Source organism: Mustela erminea, chromosome 8, assembly GCF_009829155.1.
Source record: "Mustela erminea isolate mMusErm1 chromosome 8, mMusErm1.Pri, whole genome shotgun sequence".
Classification (NCBI taxonomy): domain Eukaryota; kingdom Metazoa; phylum Chordata; class Mammalia; order Carnivora; family Mustelidae; genus Mustela; species Mustela erminea.
In genome coordinates this window covers 88,890,571-88,906,396 of record NC_045621.1, presented here as the reverse complement: position 1 = coordinate 88,906,396, position 15,826 = coordinate 88,890,571, and the positions used below count along the sequence as shown (strand labels likewise).

The 15,826-nt window shown below is 34.6% G+C and overlaps 1 protein-coding gene across 4 annotated transcripts in view; it reads right to left on the bottom strand.

Annotated features, from left to right (window-relative positions):
• Nucleotides 1-15,826, bottom strand: part of LRP1B (LDL receptor related protein 1B) — a 1,969,831-nt gene that overhangs the window by 1,046,940 nt on the left and 907,065 nt on the right. The gene's annotated exons all lie outside the window — the stretch shown is intronic.

Below are 15,826 nucleotides of genomic sequence, written 5' to 3'. Positions count from 1 at the left end.
CTGATTCCCCTTAGAAACTGAGATGAAAATTAATTAATGGTCAACACAGTCAATGCTTACTTGACAGAACTGATCAATCTATCTGATTTTTATAGTTGCTTTTTGAGCGAATTAGTTGATTGTTTTAATGTAAAATATAGCAACCACTGATTCTGTAACTTCTGATAAACAGAAAACCAATAAAGTCAGATGCTTCATAATTTGAAGTAGATTGATTTGATAATGGTGACTTTAAAAATTCAAATGACACACTGGAGGAAGGATGCTTGTTAGTTGTGATGTGCTTCATTGAATTAACGTTCATGTGTCTTAGTTAATTATTAGCTGTGGTTTCCCTCTTTACACAAGTAACATAACGCCTACTCATGGTGGTGGGAGGAAGCCAGTGAAACACAAGAACCCACAAAAATACTCAGGGGTTAAGGATATAAATCTTTTTTTCCTACTTCATGAAAGCCTGCATAGGTAATTTGCCTCAACCCACACTAAGTCTGATCTCCAGTGTTCATCATTATCTCAAACTTCCAAGGTAAGAGCACATACCAAGGTAAGAGCACCATTAGCTTGGGTAATAAGGATGTAAGTCTCATCAAAATAAATGTTCTGTTCTTTAAAAAATCCCATCCTTAGAGTCAGTGGACAGGTTTTCCAAAGGAATATTTGGAAAAATGTTAGATAACTTTAGTCAAAGGAATACATACACCGACATTTAGTGAGAAGTAATAAATATTAACTTTCCATATAGAAGAGATTAAAGCATAAGAAAGCACTCAATGAATATTCTAACTTAGAGAATGAAGACTTCACTTGAATAAACCTCTCCAACAGCTTGTCAAATGTGTCGTGTTGGGGAAGGAAAATTGTCCTCATATTCTTTAACATTCATCATATGTCAATGGCATAAAAAACAGGTATTTTCTCTCCCAAACAGTTATAAGGATGTGTATTTATGCTCTGTATGATAAGGGTGTGGCTTTTTTTCTATTACACATGTTACATTAGTTAGCTCTATAATTTTTGAAGACTGAATAGAAAACTGTACATTAAAAAGAGAAACTTGGAAACATGGAGAAGCTATGAATCTGAGTAGATTCATAAAAACCCCTATTTAAATCCCAAGCCACTATAACCACATCTTTGCAAACATATTCTTATCCTCTCATAGTCAGGAATATACTAAATGTATATGTATATACTTATAATAATATGATTTTGACAGATGGTTCACTCTAAATGAATGTTTTCAAAATGAATAAAACTCATTTTTTCAGGTTTATTTTAAACTTCTTATTCTTCCATTCATTTCTAAGAATATAAGTTCAACCATTTTCCTTTTATATTATTAGAATTATGGATTCAGTTACTTACACATAAATGTTAAGCTGATAATTATTTATGTTATAATAAATGTATGTACATGGATATATACCTATATGTTTATTAACTAGTTTTATTGTGTTCTAATTTCTCTGCAATTGTGAGCAATTTTCTCCACTAAATGAAGTTCAGTAGCTGCACCTTAATACGTGTTGATTCAAAGATAAAAAAACAATAAAACAAAAAGAATATCAGTTTCAACTGTATAAAAGTTAAATAATGACTCACATGTAAAATATATAAAATGAAGAGTCACAGTAAGGCTGAATGTGTAAGAAAACAGAAAACTATTATCTGTGCAGCCCAAGGAATCAGTTGTTAACAAATATAACTTGAAATAATAGAAAGAGGGATTTTCAAAGTTTTACTTTTATCATATACAAATTATATAAAGTCTTTAAAAATAATGAAAATGGGATGAAGTTAGAAATAAGAAATAAGAATGCTAACAGTTTGTAATAAAAAGTGATGCAACCAGGGCGCCTGGGTGGCTCAGTGGGTTAAAGCCTCTGCCTTAGGCTCAGGGGCTCAGGTCATGATCCCAGTGTCCTGGGATCAAGCCCCACATCGGGATCTCTGCTAAGCAGGGAGCCTGCTTCCTCCTCTCTCTTCTCTCTCTCTCTGCCTGCTTCTCTACTTGTGATCTCGATCTGTCAAATAAATAAATAAAAATCTTAAAAAAAAAAAAGCAACCTGCTATAGGAGGGTGAGTTACAATAAGAAACAAAAAGTAGAGCAATCTGTGTAAAGACACTATAAATTAAAAAAAAAAATCTTCCAAATTTGTGCAAAAATCAGAAGAAGCTGAATATGAAGTATTAGAAAATTACGTATTTTGAAAAATGAGGAAAAGCATTACTCAAAAACAAAGTAGAGAGCAAAGTCAGCCAAACTAAAATGTGAATGAAATTAATATAAGTGGGAAAAAAAAAAGTAATGGGGTTTAATTTTTTTTTTCTTTTCATGTTGGAAATTTAGATGGCCAAATTTCTGTTTTTCCCTCAATTATTTTTTTAATGGAAATATATATTTACTGAACTGAATAACATTAGGAATATCATACCATATATCAGAGGAAACTATTATATCATGTTTTATAAATTATAAAATAGAACATGAATCAAATGTGGAAAGATTAAACTGCCTTAAAAACAGAGTTTAACTAAGAAAAAAAGCATATCACTACAATTATGTTTTAATTTATCTTAGCACTATTTGTCACAATGTATTTATGCTAAACTATTGTTTGGATGGAAATGGTTTATTTATTGTATTTTTATTTTATTATTTACTATTTACAGATCCAAGGTATCCAGCTGGAATCTGAAGATTAGTAAAATAGTCTGCCTTTAAGAAAAATAAAATCTAGTAGAAAGGTTAAAGTATATATAAAAGGTCTATATTTTTTAAGTCTGGTTTGATGTCTTTTATAAAAGATGGATAGTGGCATTGAGTTTCAAAAAAAGTTTATCTATATGTTACTATGTTCTGAATGTTTGTATCCCCCCCCCCCAAAATCCATATGTTGAAACTCTAACTCCTAATGGTGATGATACTAAGGAGGTGGAGGCTTTGAGAGGTAGTTAAGCCTTCATAAATAGGATTAATGCCTTACCAAGGAGTCTCCAAAGAGATCCTTAGCCCCTTTCATCATATAAAAGTACAACAGGTCTGTGACCCAGAAGTCCTCACCAGACCAACCTGGCACCCTGCTCTCAGACTCCCAGATACTGGAACTCTGAGAAACAAATTTCTATTATTCACAAGTCACCCAAATTGGGCTAATTTTTTTTTTTAATTTTACCCAATTATTTTACAGACAGAGATCACAAGTAGGCAGAGAGGCAGGCAGAGAGAGAGGAGGAAGCAGGCTCCCTGCCGAATAGAGAGCCCGATGTGGGGCTTGATCCCAAGACCTTGGGATCATGACCTGAGCCGAAAGCAGAGGCTTTAACCCACTGAGCCACCCAGGCACCCCAAAATTGAGCTATTTTGTTACAGCAGCACACACAGTAAGACCTATCTATTTAGTAGTGTTAAAATTTCCTTAATGGTGATAGCATTTGATCTCAACTTTGCTTTAATAGAGGAACAGAAATGGAAATGTAGAGATGGAAATTCCAGTGGAACAAACAATTTTATCAAAAGCATAGATATAAGGACTAGAATATGTGACCTCACTTTTCAGTTTCCTGGAGGGTAGAGCATGCATGAATGGTGAAAGTGCTTCATAATGACAGTAACATGGTTAAACTCTTTTGAGTATATCTTAGGAGCCAGACACTATAATACATGATTTACATTTATTAGTTTATTACAACATATCTATTAATCAGGTGCTATCATTACCTACATTTTATGGGTAAGAAAATGAAGTTAAATAAAGTTAAGTAACTTGTTTAAGATCAGATAGCCACCAAATGAAAAGAACTGGATTCAAACTCTGAGGTTGCAGTACCTGAGAAATTATGTTTAGGAAAGACTGCATATATAAGTCATTGAATGTCAAGATTATAAACTTATTTTTAATTTGGGGTGCACTGGGAAACTACATAAATTTTAGAAAGAAAGTATATTATGATCAAAACTGTGCTTTAAGATCAAGCTGGAAATGACACTTAGAAAACTATATGGGTGGACACACTTCCCATTAAATTTTTTAATTGTTTTCACTTTCACTTTTTTTAAAAATCTTTTTATTTAAATTTTATTTTTTTTCAATGTTCCAAAATTCATTGTTTATGCACCACACCCAGTGCTCCATGCAATACGTGCCCTCCATAATACCCAACCCCCTCCCTCCAAAACCCTCAGTTTGTTTCTCAGAGTCCACAGTCTCTCATGGTTTCTCTCCCCCTCCGAATTCCCCCAACTCACTTTTACTTTTAAAATAGTATGGTATAATTCTGGGGTGCCTGGGTGGCTCAGTGGGTTAAGAATCCATCTTTCACCAACTTGCATTCCCACCAACAGTGTAAGAGGGTTCCCCTTTCTCCATGTTCTTTCTAACACACGTTGTTTCCTGTCTTGTTGATATTGGCCATTCTAACTGGTGTAAGGTGGTATCTCAGTGTAGTTTTGATTTGAATCTCCCTGACAACTAGTGATAATGAACATTTTTTCATGCAGACAAATGGATAAGGAAGATGTGGTCCATATACACTATGGAGTATTATGTCTCCATCAGAAAGGATGAATACCCAACTTTTGTATCAACATGGATGGGACTGGAAGAGATTATGCTGAGTGAAATAAGTCAAGCAGAGAGAGAGTCAATTATCATATGTTTTCACTTATTTGTGGAGCTTAAGAAATAACATGGAGAGATGGAGAGGAGAAGGGAGTTGAGGGAAATTGGAGGGGGAGATGAACCATGAGAGACTATGGACTCTGAAAAACAATCTGAGGGTTTTGGAGGGGCAGGGGGTGGGAGGTCGGGGAGCCAGGTGGTGGGTATTATGGAGGGTACGTATTGCATGGAGCACTGGGTGTGGTGCATAAACAATGAATTCTGTTACACTAAAAAGAAATTTTAAAAATTTAAAAATTAAATTTAAAAATAAATTAATTAAATATTAATTATTATTAATAAATAAATTTTTAATAAATAAATAAATTAAAAAAGTGTTATATAGTATAATTCATATCAGACAGGAAGGTAATAAATACGCAATGCTACCACATTCTGGAGTGAGGTTGGAAAGGAGTTAGGGGAAAGAAAAAGGTATCTTTGTTCCTGTTTAGACTGATGCAGTGCATAAAGAATGGCTATGTATGCCAACAGTCCTATTGGAAGCAGACATTATGAGGAGAAATTTAAGTTCCAGAAAATCACCAGAACATACTACATTCTCTATTGTGTAAAGAGACCTTGTTATTAATCTTGTTTTTAATTACAAAGAAGACAATCCAAACTTTTTAAGAAAAACTTGTGCACAATTGAGATACCATCTTACACCAGTTAAAATGGCAAAAATTTGCAAGACAAGAAACAAAAAATGTTGGGGAGGTTGTGGAAAAAGAGGAACCCTCTTACACTGTTAGTAGGAATGCAAGATGGTGCAGCCACTTTGGAAAAGAGTGTGGAGGTTCCTCAAAAAAATTAAAAGTAGAGCTACCCTATGACCTAGCAATTGTACTGCTGGGTATTTACTCCAAAGATACAGATGTGGTGAAAAGAAGGGCCATCTGTACCCCAATGTTCATAGCAGCAATGTCCACAGTAGCTGAACTGTGGAAAGAGCCAAGATGCCCTTCAGCAGACAACTGGAAAGAAGATGTGGTCCATATACACAATGTAATATTACTCAGCCATCAGAAAGAATGAATACCTAACTTCTGCATCAATGTGGATGGGACTGGAGGAGATTAGGCTAAGTGAAATAAGTCAAGCAGAGAAAGTCATTTATCATATGGTTTCACTTATTTATGGAACATAAGGAATCACATGGAGGACATTAGGAGAAGGAAGGGAAAAATGAAGAGGGACTGCATTAAAGACAACTATCATATGATCTCCCTGATATGAGGAAGTGGTGATGTAACATGAGGGCTTAAGTGGATAGGAGAAGAATCAATGAAACAAGATGGGATTAGGAGGGAGACAAGCCATAAGTGACTCTTAATCTCACAAAACAAACTGAGGGTTGCTGGGGGGAGGGGGGTTGGGAGAAGGGGTTATGGACATTGGGGAGGGTATGTGCTTTGGTGAGTGCTGTGAAGTGTGTAAACCTGGCGATTCACAGACCTGTACCCCTGGGGATAAAAATATATGTTTATAAAAAATAAAAAAATTAAAAAAAAATGAAAAGGGATAAATAGAGTAGGAGACAAACCATTAGAGACTATGAACTCTGGGAAACAAATGAAGGGCTTGAGAAAGGAGGGAATTGGGAGGATGGATGAGCCTGGTGGTTGGTATCAAGGAGGGCATGGATTGCATGGAGCACTGGGTGTTTACACATACAATGGATCACGGAACATGCATCAAAAACTAATAATGTACTGTATGGTGACTAACATAACAATAAAAAAGAAAAACTTGTGGACGTAGGCTTTGGATATTGGCACTATTGATACAGAGATGCTATTTTATTTTCTCAGAAAACAGGTAATAAGAATCTAGAATGAGGGTGTGGAGTTCTTAAGTAGAGATGGATTCATGTAATGAATTACATGTTCTAAATTATATAGACAAGAAAGGACATGGAGTTCAGAATTATGCAGAAATTTTAGAGGGGAGTGATGCGAAGAATACTGGTATTATTAAAAGAAACAGGAAAGAAAGTAGAGTTGGCTTTAAGAGATGATGACGAATATAGTGTTGGCATATTATTAGTATAGTATTGTGTTTTGTAATCTTGTCTTTGGTATCATAAAAACTCATCAGGTAAACTAGTTATCCACCTGCATTAGCCACAGACTTCTTAACAGTTTGAACTTTTTTTGTTATTTACACCTTATTAGTGAAATGCAAGTACCTTCTTTTAGAGTATATTTCAATTTGAAATGTTATGATTAAAAAGTGATGAGATATGCTATTTCTGAGGAAAAAGGACCATTTTACAGAAACAATTTAAGTCAGTAATATCATGCCATGCACACACACAAAAAAGCTTTTCATTTTGCAAATGAACAGCTCTCATAGTTTCTTTGTTTTTAAAGAGCTGGTCTACCAGAACAAGGACATAATCTCCCCTATTATCTGGAAAACCTTACCTGGCGCATGTTCATCATTCAATAAATGAATGACCCATGGAGGGATGCTTGCATATGACTCTCCAGTGTTTCTAAAGGTATTTTACTGAATTTTCAAATTTAAGAATGATACTGTATTCAAATTTCAGTAAGTAAAATGAAATAAATAATGCATTGTGACTTTTAATCGGCAAAATGAAAGAAATTTAACTGATTACTAAAGGGTTATATTAGTAAATTTCAAACTCTCAGAGGATAATTCATTCAAATTTTAGGTTATTGGGGAATATTTGAAGTAGCAAATGGTCTAGGGGTACCAATTAAGATTGGTTACTGAGAGGTGGCCCCTTTTAATCTCTTCATCATATTCCTAATTATAGGACAATAACTATCTTAGCTATAGAAATACTTTTTCCCCCAATTCAGATATGTCCATTGAAGTTCAAAATTGCTAATAATTGAGTTCAAATTGTAATAGATGTTGGATCATTTAAAAATAGCCTTTAAATAATTCCTATTCATAAATAGTTCCTTTTTGAAAGGATGGGTGTGTTAAAAAAAAAAAAAAAAAAAAGAACTACACATTTAATTTTTCCCTGAGAAAGAAAGTACTCTCTTAGTATTTGTTCATTTTATTTATTCATTTAACAAATATATATATATATATATATATATATATATATTTTTTTTTTTTTTTTTAACATGGCTAGTTTCTGTCAGGCACTGCTCTAGATGCTAGCAATATAGCAGGTAACAAAGCTAGAAAATCTCTGTTTTTATAGAGCTTACATTTTATTGAAGGAAGCAGACAATAAGCAAACAAATACTATTTAATATTGTTTGGCAGTGATAGACTCTATGAAGAAGGATAAAGCATGCAGATAAAGATGCAGGCTTGCTCCTTAAAGAGAGTAGTCTAATTTAGAATACACCTAAAAGTTTGAATCAAGGATTTGAGAGAAAGAATGGAGCAAGGATGACTCAATGTTTTGGCTTGAACAACTGGGTGAATGGGTAGAGGGTGGTGTACACCACTGTCAGGAGAGGGGATCAAAATTCTGGGACACAAAAAGTTTGATATTTCTATTTAATTTCTTTTTTTTTTTTTTTAATTTCCAGCATAACAGTATTCATTATTTTTGCACCACACCCCGTGCTCCATGCAATCCGTGCCCTCTATAATACCCACCACCTGGTACCCCAACCTCCCACCCCCCGTCCCTTCAAAACCCTCAGATTGTTTTTCAGAGTCCATTTCTAAACGAGATATTGAATTGGACTTCGATATCCAAGTGAGTTGGATGTTCAACAGTGAAGTCAGGGCTGATGACTAAAACTCTCAAGTCTCAGTCTCTAGATATCTTAGCAAATCATGGAAGAGAATGTGTTTTTAAAGTCACAATACAAGATGAGAGTACTTAGGAAATCACCAAAGGAAGAGATTTTTCAAACAACTAAACACTGGATCATTCCAAAAATAATGAGGATAATGCAGCAAAATAAACTGAGAAAAAAATTTCCCAGTAAGCTAAAAGGAAGACTCTAAAATGTACTACTTTATAAAGGGACATATTCAAAAAGGAGACAAGGACCAGTTGTGTGCTAAGGATTGATGCCTGAATGCCTAGGCAACTGGAGATCACTTGTAACCCTGACAATAGAGGTATAAGTGAGTCATAAGAATGTAAAACGATTTAAGTGGGTTTAAGACAGAAGGGGAGGAAGTAGAGAAAGAAGAAAATCCTTCCTGTGAGTTATTCTATAAAGGGAAAAGAAAAATGGAGTAGCTGAAGAGGAATATAGGTTTCAAGAAAGTTGTTTTGCACCATCTTTACAATAAGCTTGTATACTCAAGAGAATGATCCAGGAGAGTCAAAATACTGATGACTGAGGAACAGAGAAGACCACTGTATGAGTCTAATTCTTGAATAGGCAAGAGTAGATGGGATTGATGCCTAATGGCAGGGATTGGCCTTAGATAGGAGCACAGTGTATTCTTCCATTCAAAGAAGAAGAAGGCAGGGTGATTAGTCCTAGATACAGATTGGTAGATTTAATAAAGTTCAGGGAGAGAAAGTTCTCTTTTGATTACTTCTGTTTTCTTGAGTAAATATGAAACAAAATCATCATGTTAGAATAAGGAGAAAGAGAGGTAGGTATGTGAAAATTCATTATCTAGAGGTGGAAAAGGAAAAGGTCCTTTAATGTATTTCACTGTTTTCTGACAAGGCTGCCAAAGGATGTAAGCATACAACCTAAATTTAAGACTCCAGTTTTCTACTTTGCATTTAAAAAGACAGATTAGTTCTAAGTATTCAATAGTGATTATATACCAAACTTCTAGCTACTTTACTAGATATATCATTTGCAACTTGATGGTATGTTGTTCTAAACTTCTCAAGACTGTTAAGACACAATTTATCTACGATTTTGGCAAGTTTTACCTGTCATAGAAAGCACAGATGGAGGCTTTGTGAGTCCTCGTGCTAAGAAGAAAGCCTCACATACATTTAAAAATACAATCAACACAATGGATTTTCTTTTCTCAGGACTAAAATGACTCTAATCATCTTGAAACAGGAGAATACACAGCGTATCAGTAATCAAAGTCAAGGGAAGCATGGACTCTACTGGGAGGAGTGCCCAAGAGGTATTCTCTAACTGTGGATATTTCTCTGTTGGTTGCTATTGATACAGGGGATGCCTTGAAGGCACTCTGAAAAAAACAAAAACAGAAACAAAACAAAACAAACAAAACTTTTTGTCTTATTAGAAAGGGGAAAATATTCTCTTTTTTCCCTTTGTTTTTTCCCTGAATATTTTAATTGCTATCTACTCCTACTTTCCACAAAGTAATAGAGAAGTTTTGTACATAGATAGACATAGATATAGAGATATAAATAGATGTAGATTTATAGATATAGGTATATATAGATATGATATATATCTACATCTAGACAGATAGATGTAGATATATATCTAAATCTAAATCTATAGATATCTCTATATATGTATCCTCACCTCATCTTAAAATTAAGCAACTTCTAATTCTATGAATTTAAATGTGCTCGTTTGTTTTTAATTTTCACTATATGTCCAATTTTAAGACAAAAAATGGAACTGGAGAGCATATATGATCTATCACATATTCTAAATTGAGAATTTAACTAATAGTTCTTTAGCCTTTCCACAAAAAATTAAATAATATGATAGAAATTTATACCTATATGTTGTGCCATTTGTAAAAATAAAGTTTATCATTTGTCAAATCTAGAGCCTATAAATGTGGCCATGAGATTCTTTATACCCATACAAAGAAGTCCTTAGCTAGATTGCATTTATGATGTTAAGTAGTAAAGCAAATGGAAGAACATGCATTTTTTTCTGTGTCTGATATTTTCTTACACTCTCAATAAATCAAAGGCGTCATGACACATAAGACACCATAGTTACATTCTCTGTTTAAGATGTGAAGAAAGGTGCTAGACTGTGAAAATAATGTCCTCTAGCAAAAAAACAAAACAAAACAAAACAAAAAACAGAAAAACACACATAGAATATTCATGAGTACTTTCATACCTTAACGTGGCATACTCATTAATAGTGTTTGGGTGGAAAAAATAAAAGTGTGATATTTAATTTTGGTAATAGAAATTCTATCAGAAATCATTGCCCTGTTCTGTCATGGAATGTGATTTCCATCTAAGTAAAGAGCCAGAAAAGATGTAGGGTATGAATAGTACAGAAAATAGAGAAATAAGTTCATTGGCCAGGCTCAGTTTTCAAACACAGACTGGGAAGCTCTAGTATTTCTCTAGGACAGAGATTTTAAGTAATACTGCCTGACTGCAGGCAAAGTAGCTTGTTCTGCAACTGTATTTCCATAGTAAGCACACTAGGATTAGATGTTTACCTGAGGAGGGCCTTGGGGAAGAGGGCACAGTTGTGGAGATTATGCGCGGCTTCCCAAACCACTCCAATATCTATACTATGGCAAAGGTAGCATGAACCCTGAATAACAGGATAAAACTAGTAAAATATCTCAGTTTCTTTGTTTGTTTGTTTTTTAATCTCTTCCAGCCTCCTGGCATTCCTTTCATTAATTCTCAAAATCCTAGTCCCCTATTCTGCTTTCTGAATGTTCACAAAATTCCTTAAAGCATCTAAAACAAAACAAAACAAAACAAACAAACAAAAAATAAAAAACACCACCAACAAAAAATCCACTTACCAACCACATACTCTGTTCTAGGCACTGAGCTACTTCTCTGCCATCTACTGTTTACCACAGTGTCTATCATTTCCTCCGTGCATACATGAAGGCACAAGGAACAACAAATCTGGGTTACTAAGGTTATGGTCCACTAGGCTCACTCCTATCTCACAGTCTCATATACTATCATGTCATCAAATACCATTCTCAGTTGTGTCTCAATAAAATGACGAATTGTGCAAGAACTAGACCTTTGGATTACCTAAAAATAGTAAAAACTATGAATAGTGAGTCTTTGTATGTGAAGACATAATCACCTATCATTCTGCTGGGAGCCTTTCTTAGCCAGATGGTATACTGAAAGAGATTTGATCCAGTAGTCTCATAAATTATTAAGGTTACTAAGATTTAATATGTCACCCTTCCTAAGAATACTTATATTTTAATATGGAGTGCTTTCTTTAAAAAAAAAAAAAATCAGGCAGGCAATTATATTGTAACTACTGAATTCCAAGCATTTCAAGTGGCTGCACAGACTATGATATAAACAAAGAACTCCTCCCTCTCTAGACAGGCACCTGCCTATTCTCCCTACAAGCAGAACTCCCCTGGCAGAAAACCATGAATGTTTCCTCTACCTTCTAAAAGGAAATTTTAAAAAATACATTAGATAATAATAGAGTTGGAGGTTAGGTGTAGGAGCCATAGGACATTATATTTTGCTTTCTTTCTCTCTTTCTTTTTATGAATACCAGCAAAGAAAGCAGTGAGTGTTATGAACACATTCTTTAGCATCATCTAGGATTTGTTTCCATGGATTATATGGGGATTACGATTTGTATTTCTTATTTGTATTTCTATTGCCTAAATGGTCTCCCCATCGTTCCAATCAGTGAATAGCACAGTATAAACTGTAATAGAATCCTGAAGTTATTTAACGGGCTCTCTTCTCTCACTACTCTAGTTGCTACATGGCAAAGAGGTACACACTCTCTCTCTCATGGTGCCACTTACTGCAGGGCCTCTACACTGATGAGCATATAATTATTTAGTGCTCTTTGTTCCGGACTGCTTTAGTGCAGTCAGTAGAGTCCTACTGGTCCTGCAGACTTTTAAACTGGGTTAAATGCCTGCCTTCGGCGAGTGGTTAGGAGACTGAAAAGTACCGTCCAATGAGCCTGAATTGATCAGGAGTAAAACTGGCAACGGTTCATAAGTTAGACACCCTCGGCCATTACTTTCATTTTTACAGGTTCTACAAGTGTCCACTTTTAGCCCTTGTTGCCTACATTTAACGCATATTTCTAATCAAAATTGGTCTAAATCAGTTAAAAGAAGCTAAATTAAATTTTTAAAAAATGAAAAAAAAGAAAAACCTTCCCATTTTCAGCTTTGACAACTCTCTAGAACTCTAATCTCAAAAAACAAAAAACAAACAAACAAACAAAAAAGTAAAAGCATATAGGAAGTAGGAAGTTTTACTAGATATATATATATTTTTTTTTTAATGATTATTTTTATTTATTTATTTTTAAGATTTTATTTATCTATTTGACATAGAGAGAGGGAACACAGGCAGGGAGAGTGGAAGAGGAAGAAGCTTAACAGGGAGCCTGATGTGGGACTCAATACCAGCACCACAAGATCATGACCTGAGCGTAACACAGTCACTTCACCAACTGAGTCACCCAGGAACCCCTGAATGATTATTTTTAAATGTTCTTTTCAAATGAGAAATCCTAATGTTTAGTTCAAAAACTACGAGGTTTTACTGTGAGTCGCATTCCAGTTAGGAACACTCCATTATGGCATTCCTATTCCGGTATGTCTCCTCTTACACAGAACTATCGAGTACTTAAAATTATCTTTAAATGTACATTTAAAATTTTCTTCCATTTGGAAATTATTTATTTTGATAGCAAATGGATAGTTGGACTAAATTACCTTTGAGTTCCTCCCAGCCCTGAATGATTGATTCTACATTGCAGTAGTCAAGTCAATCTTACAGAGGGTAGAAAAGAAAAGAATTTGTCTGCATTGCATGAATTAACAGCAATGAAAAGGCCTCCTGCCTAACATTAATTTCCTCCCCCATCTGCCTCAGGGTCTAAAATCCCCTCCCCCTCACTAGAATTATTTCCTGAAGGTACTCTTAAGGCTTATGAATTTTACCTGGATTTAGATATTATGTTACAAAGGAGGGATAATAGATTAATTTAGATTAATTTACCTAATTACTATTAATTGTTACATTGGAAATAAGACCCCCGAAGTAAGTTCTGGGGTGAACAGTTGGAGAGTGACCACGATGTTATTCCATGCTGAAATTTATAAGCAGATTCTTAGACAATTGATTCTGCCTCTCTCTGCCTTCACATAAAAGGCAAATCTCCTAAGATCCTTTTTATTGTCCCATCTATCATCTAGTAAGACCTTTACAGAATCCTCCTATTGAGTCTAGTACTAGCTTCCCACCATATCCTTTGGGCTTGATATTTCTTTCTTTCATTCTTTTTTTTTTTTTTTTTTTTTTCTAAAGCCTATAGATATTTTACACACATCCAGGGTTCTGGGCCAGCTCATTCTAATATCCCATAGTTTCCCATGCTCCCAACTTCTGAGACACCTGGAACTCTGGCTTTCCTGGGAGAAAAAGGTAGGTTCCAGAGCCCAGTAGGATAGGATTGGAGAGAAAGAAAAAAGTGCAGCCAACCTAAGCAGCCAGGTAAAGGAAAAGGAGAATGGCAAAGATTTAAGACAAATGGAATTTAATTTAAAACATTTTCCTAGCACCTCAGTTATGACAGCACTATAATATGATAAAATCACCACAAAATTGTAAGGTTGATGCATTATATAAAATTGTATATACCTGCAGCCAAAGTATCCTATGGTTCATTTGTTATCAATTTGAGGCAGCTAAAAGAAAACTGATAGTTTTCCTTGTGAATTTGTACGAATACATTGGTTCAACTATCCAATGTGACCTTTAGAACTAGTCAGTATATGTTCTAGAATTGTGCCATTTACTGCCTTACCAGTAACTCATTTTTTTCTAAAACTACAAAAACCAGGAACATTCCCATAAAAACTGTATTTTTTAAACTCTATAGACCAATACTGTCATCAAGCCAGCCACCAAGAGGTGGAGGTTTTTATATGTCCTATTATCAATTCTGGAGTCATCAAATCTCCTTGAGTCAGCATTACATTAGCAGGTAGCATCCCTCCCTGGTTACATTCTGTTATTGGCAGATACCTTCTCCACGTAGAAAGAGAGGAAATGCCTCTGTGTAGGGTTTATCACATTACACCCTCCCTGTATAGCCACAGTTATATTGTGTGGATCAATAGAAACAGCAAAGAACAAGCCTTCTACATCTTCAGCCCATCAATACTTTAAATCAGAACTCTTAGTGGTAGACAAAAAGAACATACGATTGACTTAATTTTTCTCAGGGATTGCCTCCAAAACATAAGTAGGGATTCACAAACCAAGTCAGTAATTCAAAGAAATAAACTAAGAAGTAGAAGAATTCTTTCTAATTTGGTATACAAATATGTTTAGTTAATAACCGAACACACTCAGGGAAATTGTTGAAAGTACAGCATGAGGTTATGTTATAAAGAAATAGCCGAGGCAGCTTGCTGAGCAAATCCAATGCTTTGTTCAATCTGGTTTCAAAAAAGAGAATCCCATCTCGTGCCTACTTTCCACTCACTAATAAAAGGGTGTGGGGGACATTCAATTAATTTATCAAAATAGCATAATTTGAAAATCCATAAAATGAAACCAGATTTCAGAAAAGTTGAAAGAAGCTAGATGGAACAGCATGTAAATATCTCCTTGTATTATTCTTAATTCAGCCCACAAAACAATTAGATTTATCCTTTTATTACTAGCACATCTCAAGGCTATTTCATTACCAAATCATCAATATTCATTGAGTGTTTACTGTAGGCTGAATGCTGTGTAGAAACTATAGGCTTTATTTGCAGGGACAAAGTAAAAGGAAGACAGTGTTAAAACATGAAATTCAAACACTTAAAAGAGCAACGTTCATTTTAGTAATTTTAACCAGAAAGAGAAGTTCATTCTTTCTTTTTCTTTTCTTTCCTTGTTCCCTTCTTTCTCTTCTCCCTTCCTTGCTTCCACAAATATTCATCAAGTACCTATGTGTTCCAGGCTATGATCAGATATCACTAAGCAACAATAAACAAAACTGACAAGTTCCATACTCTCATAACACTCTCGTTATTCTGGACAAATCAGATGATAAACAAATACATAATGAATTCATTTCAAAAGGTAGGGATATAAAGAAAATAAAAGTGAAAAATCATATAGTGATTGAGTAGGAATGCATAAATAAATAAAATTGGGAAATAAGATAGCAATGGAGAGTGTATCCACCGTTAAGCAGAATGGTCAGCGAAGGTCACTCTGAATGTTGCCATTTTAGCTAAGACTTGAATGATAAGAATGTGAATATCACAGGGAAAAGCACTGCAGGCAAATAAAACAGGAAGTGGAACAAC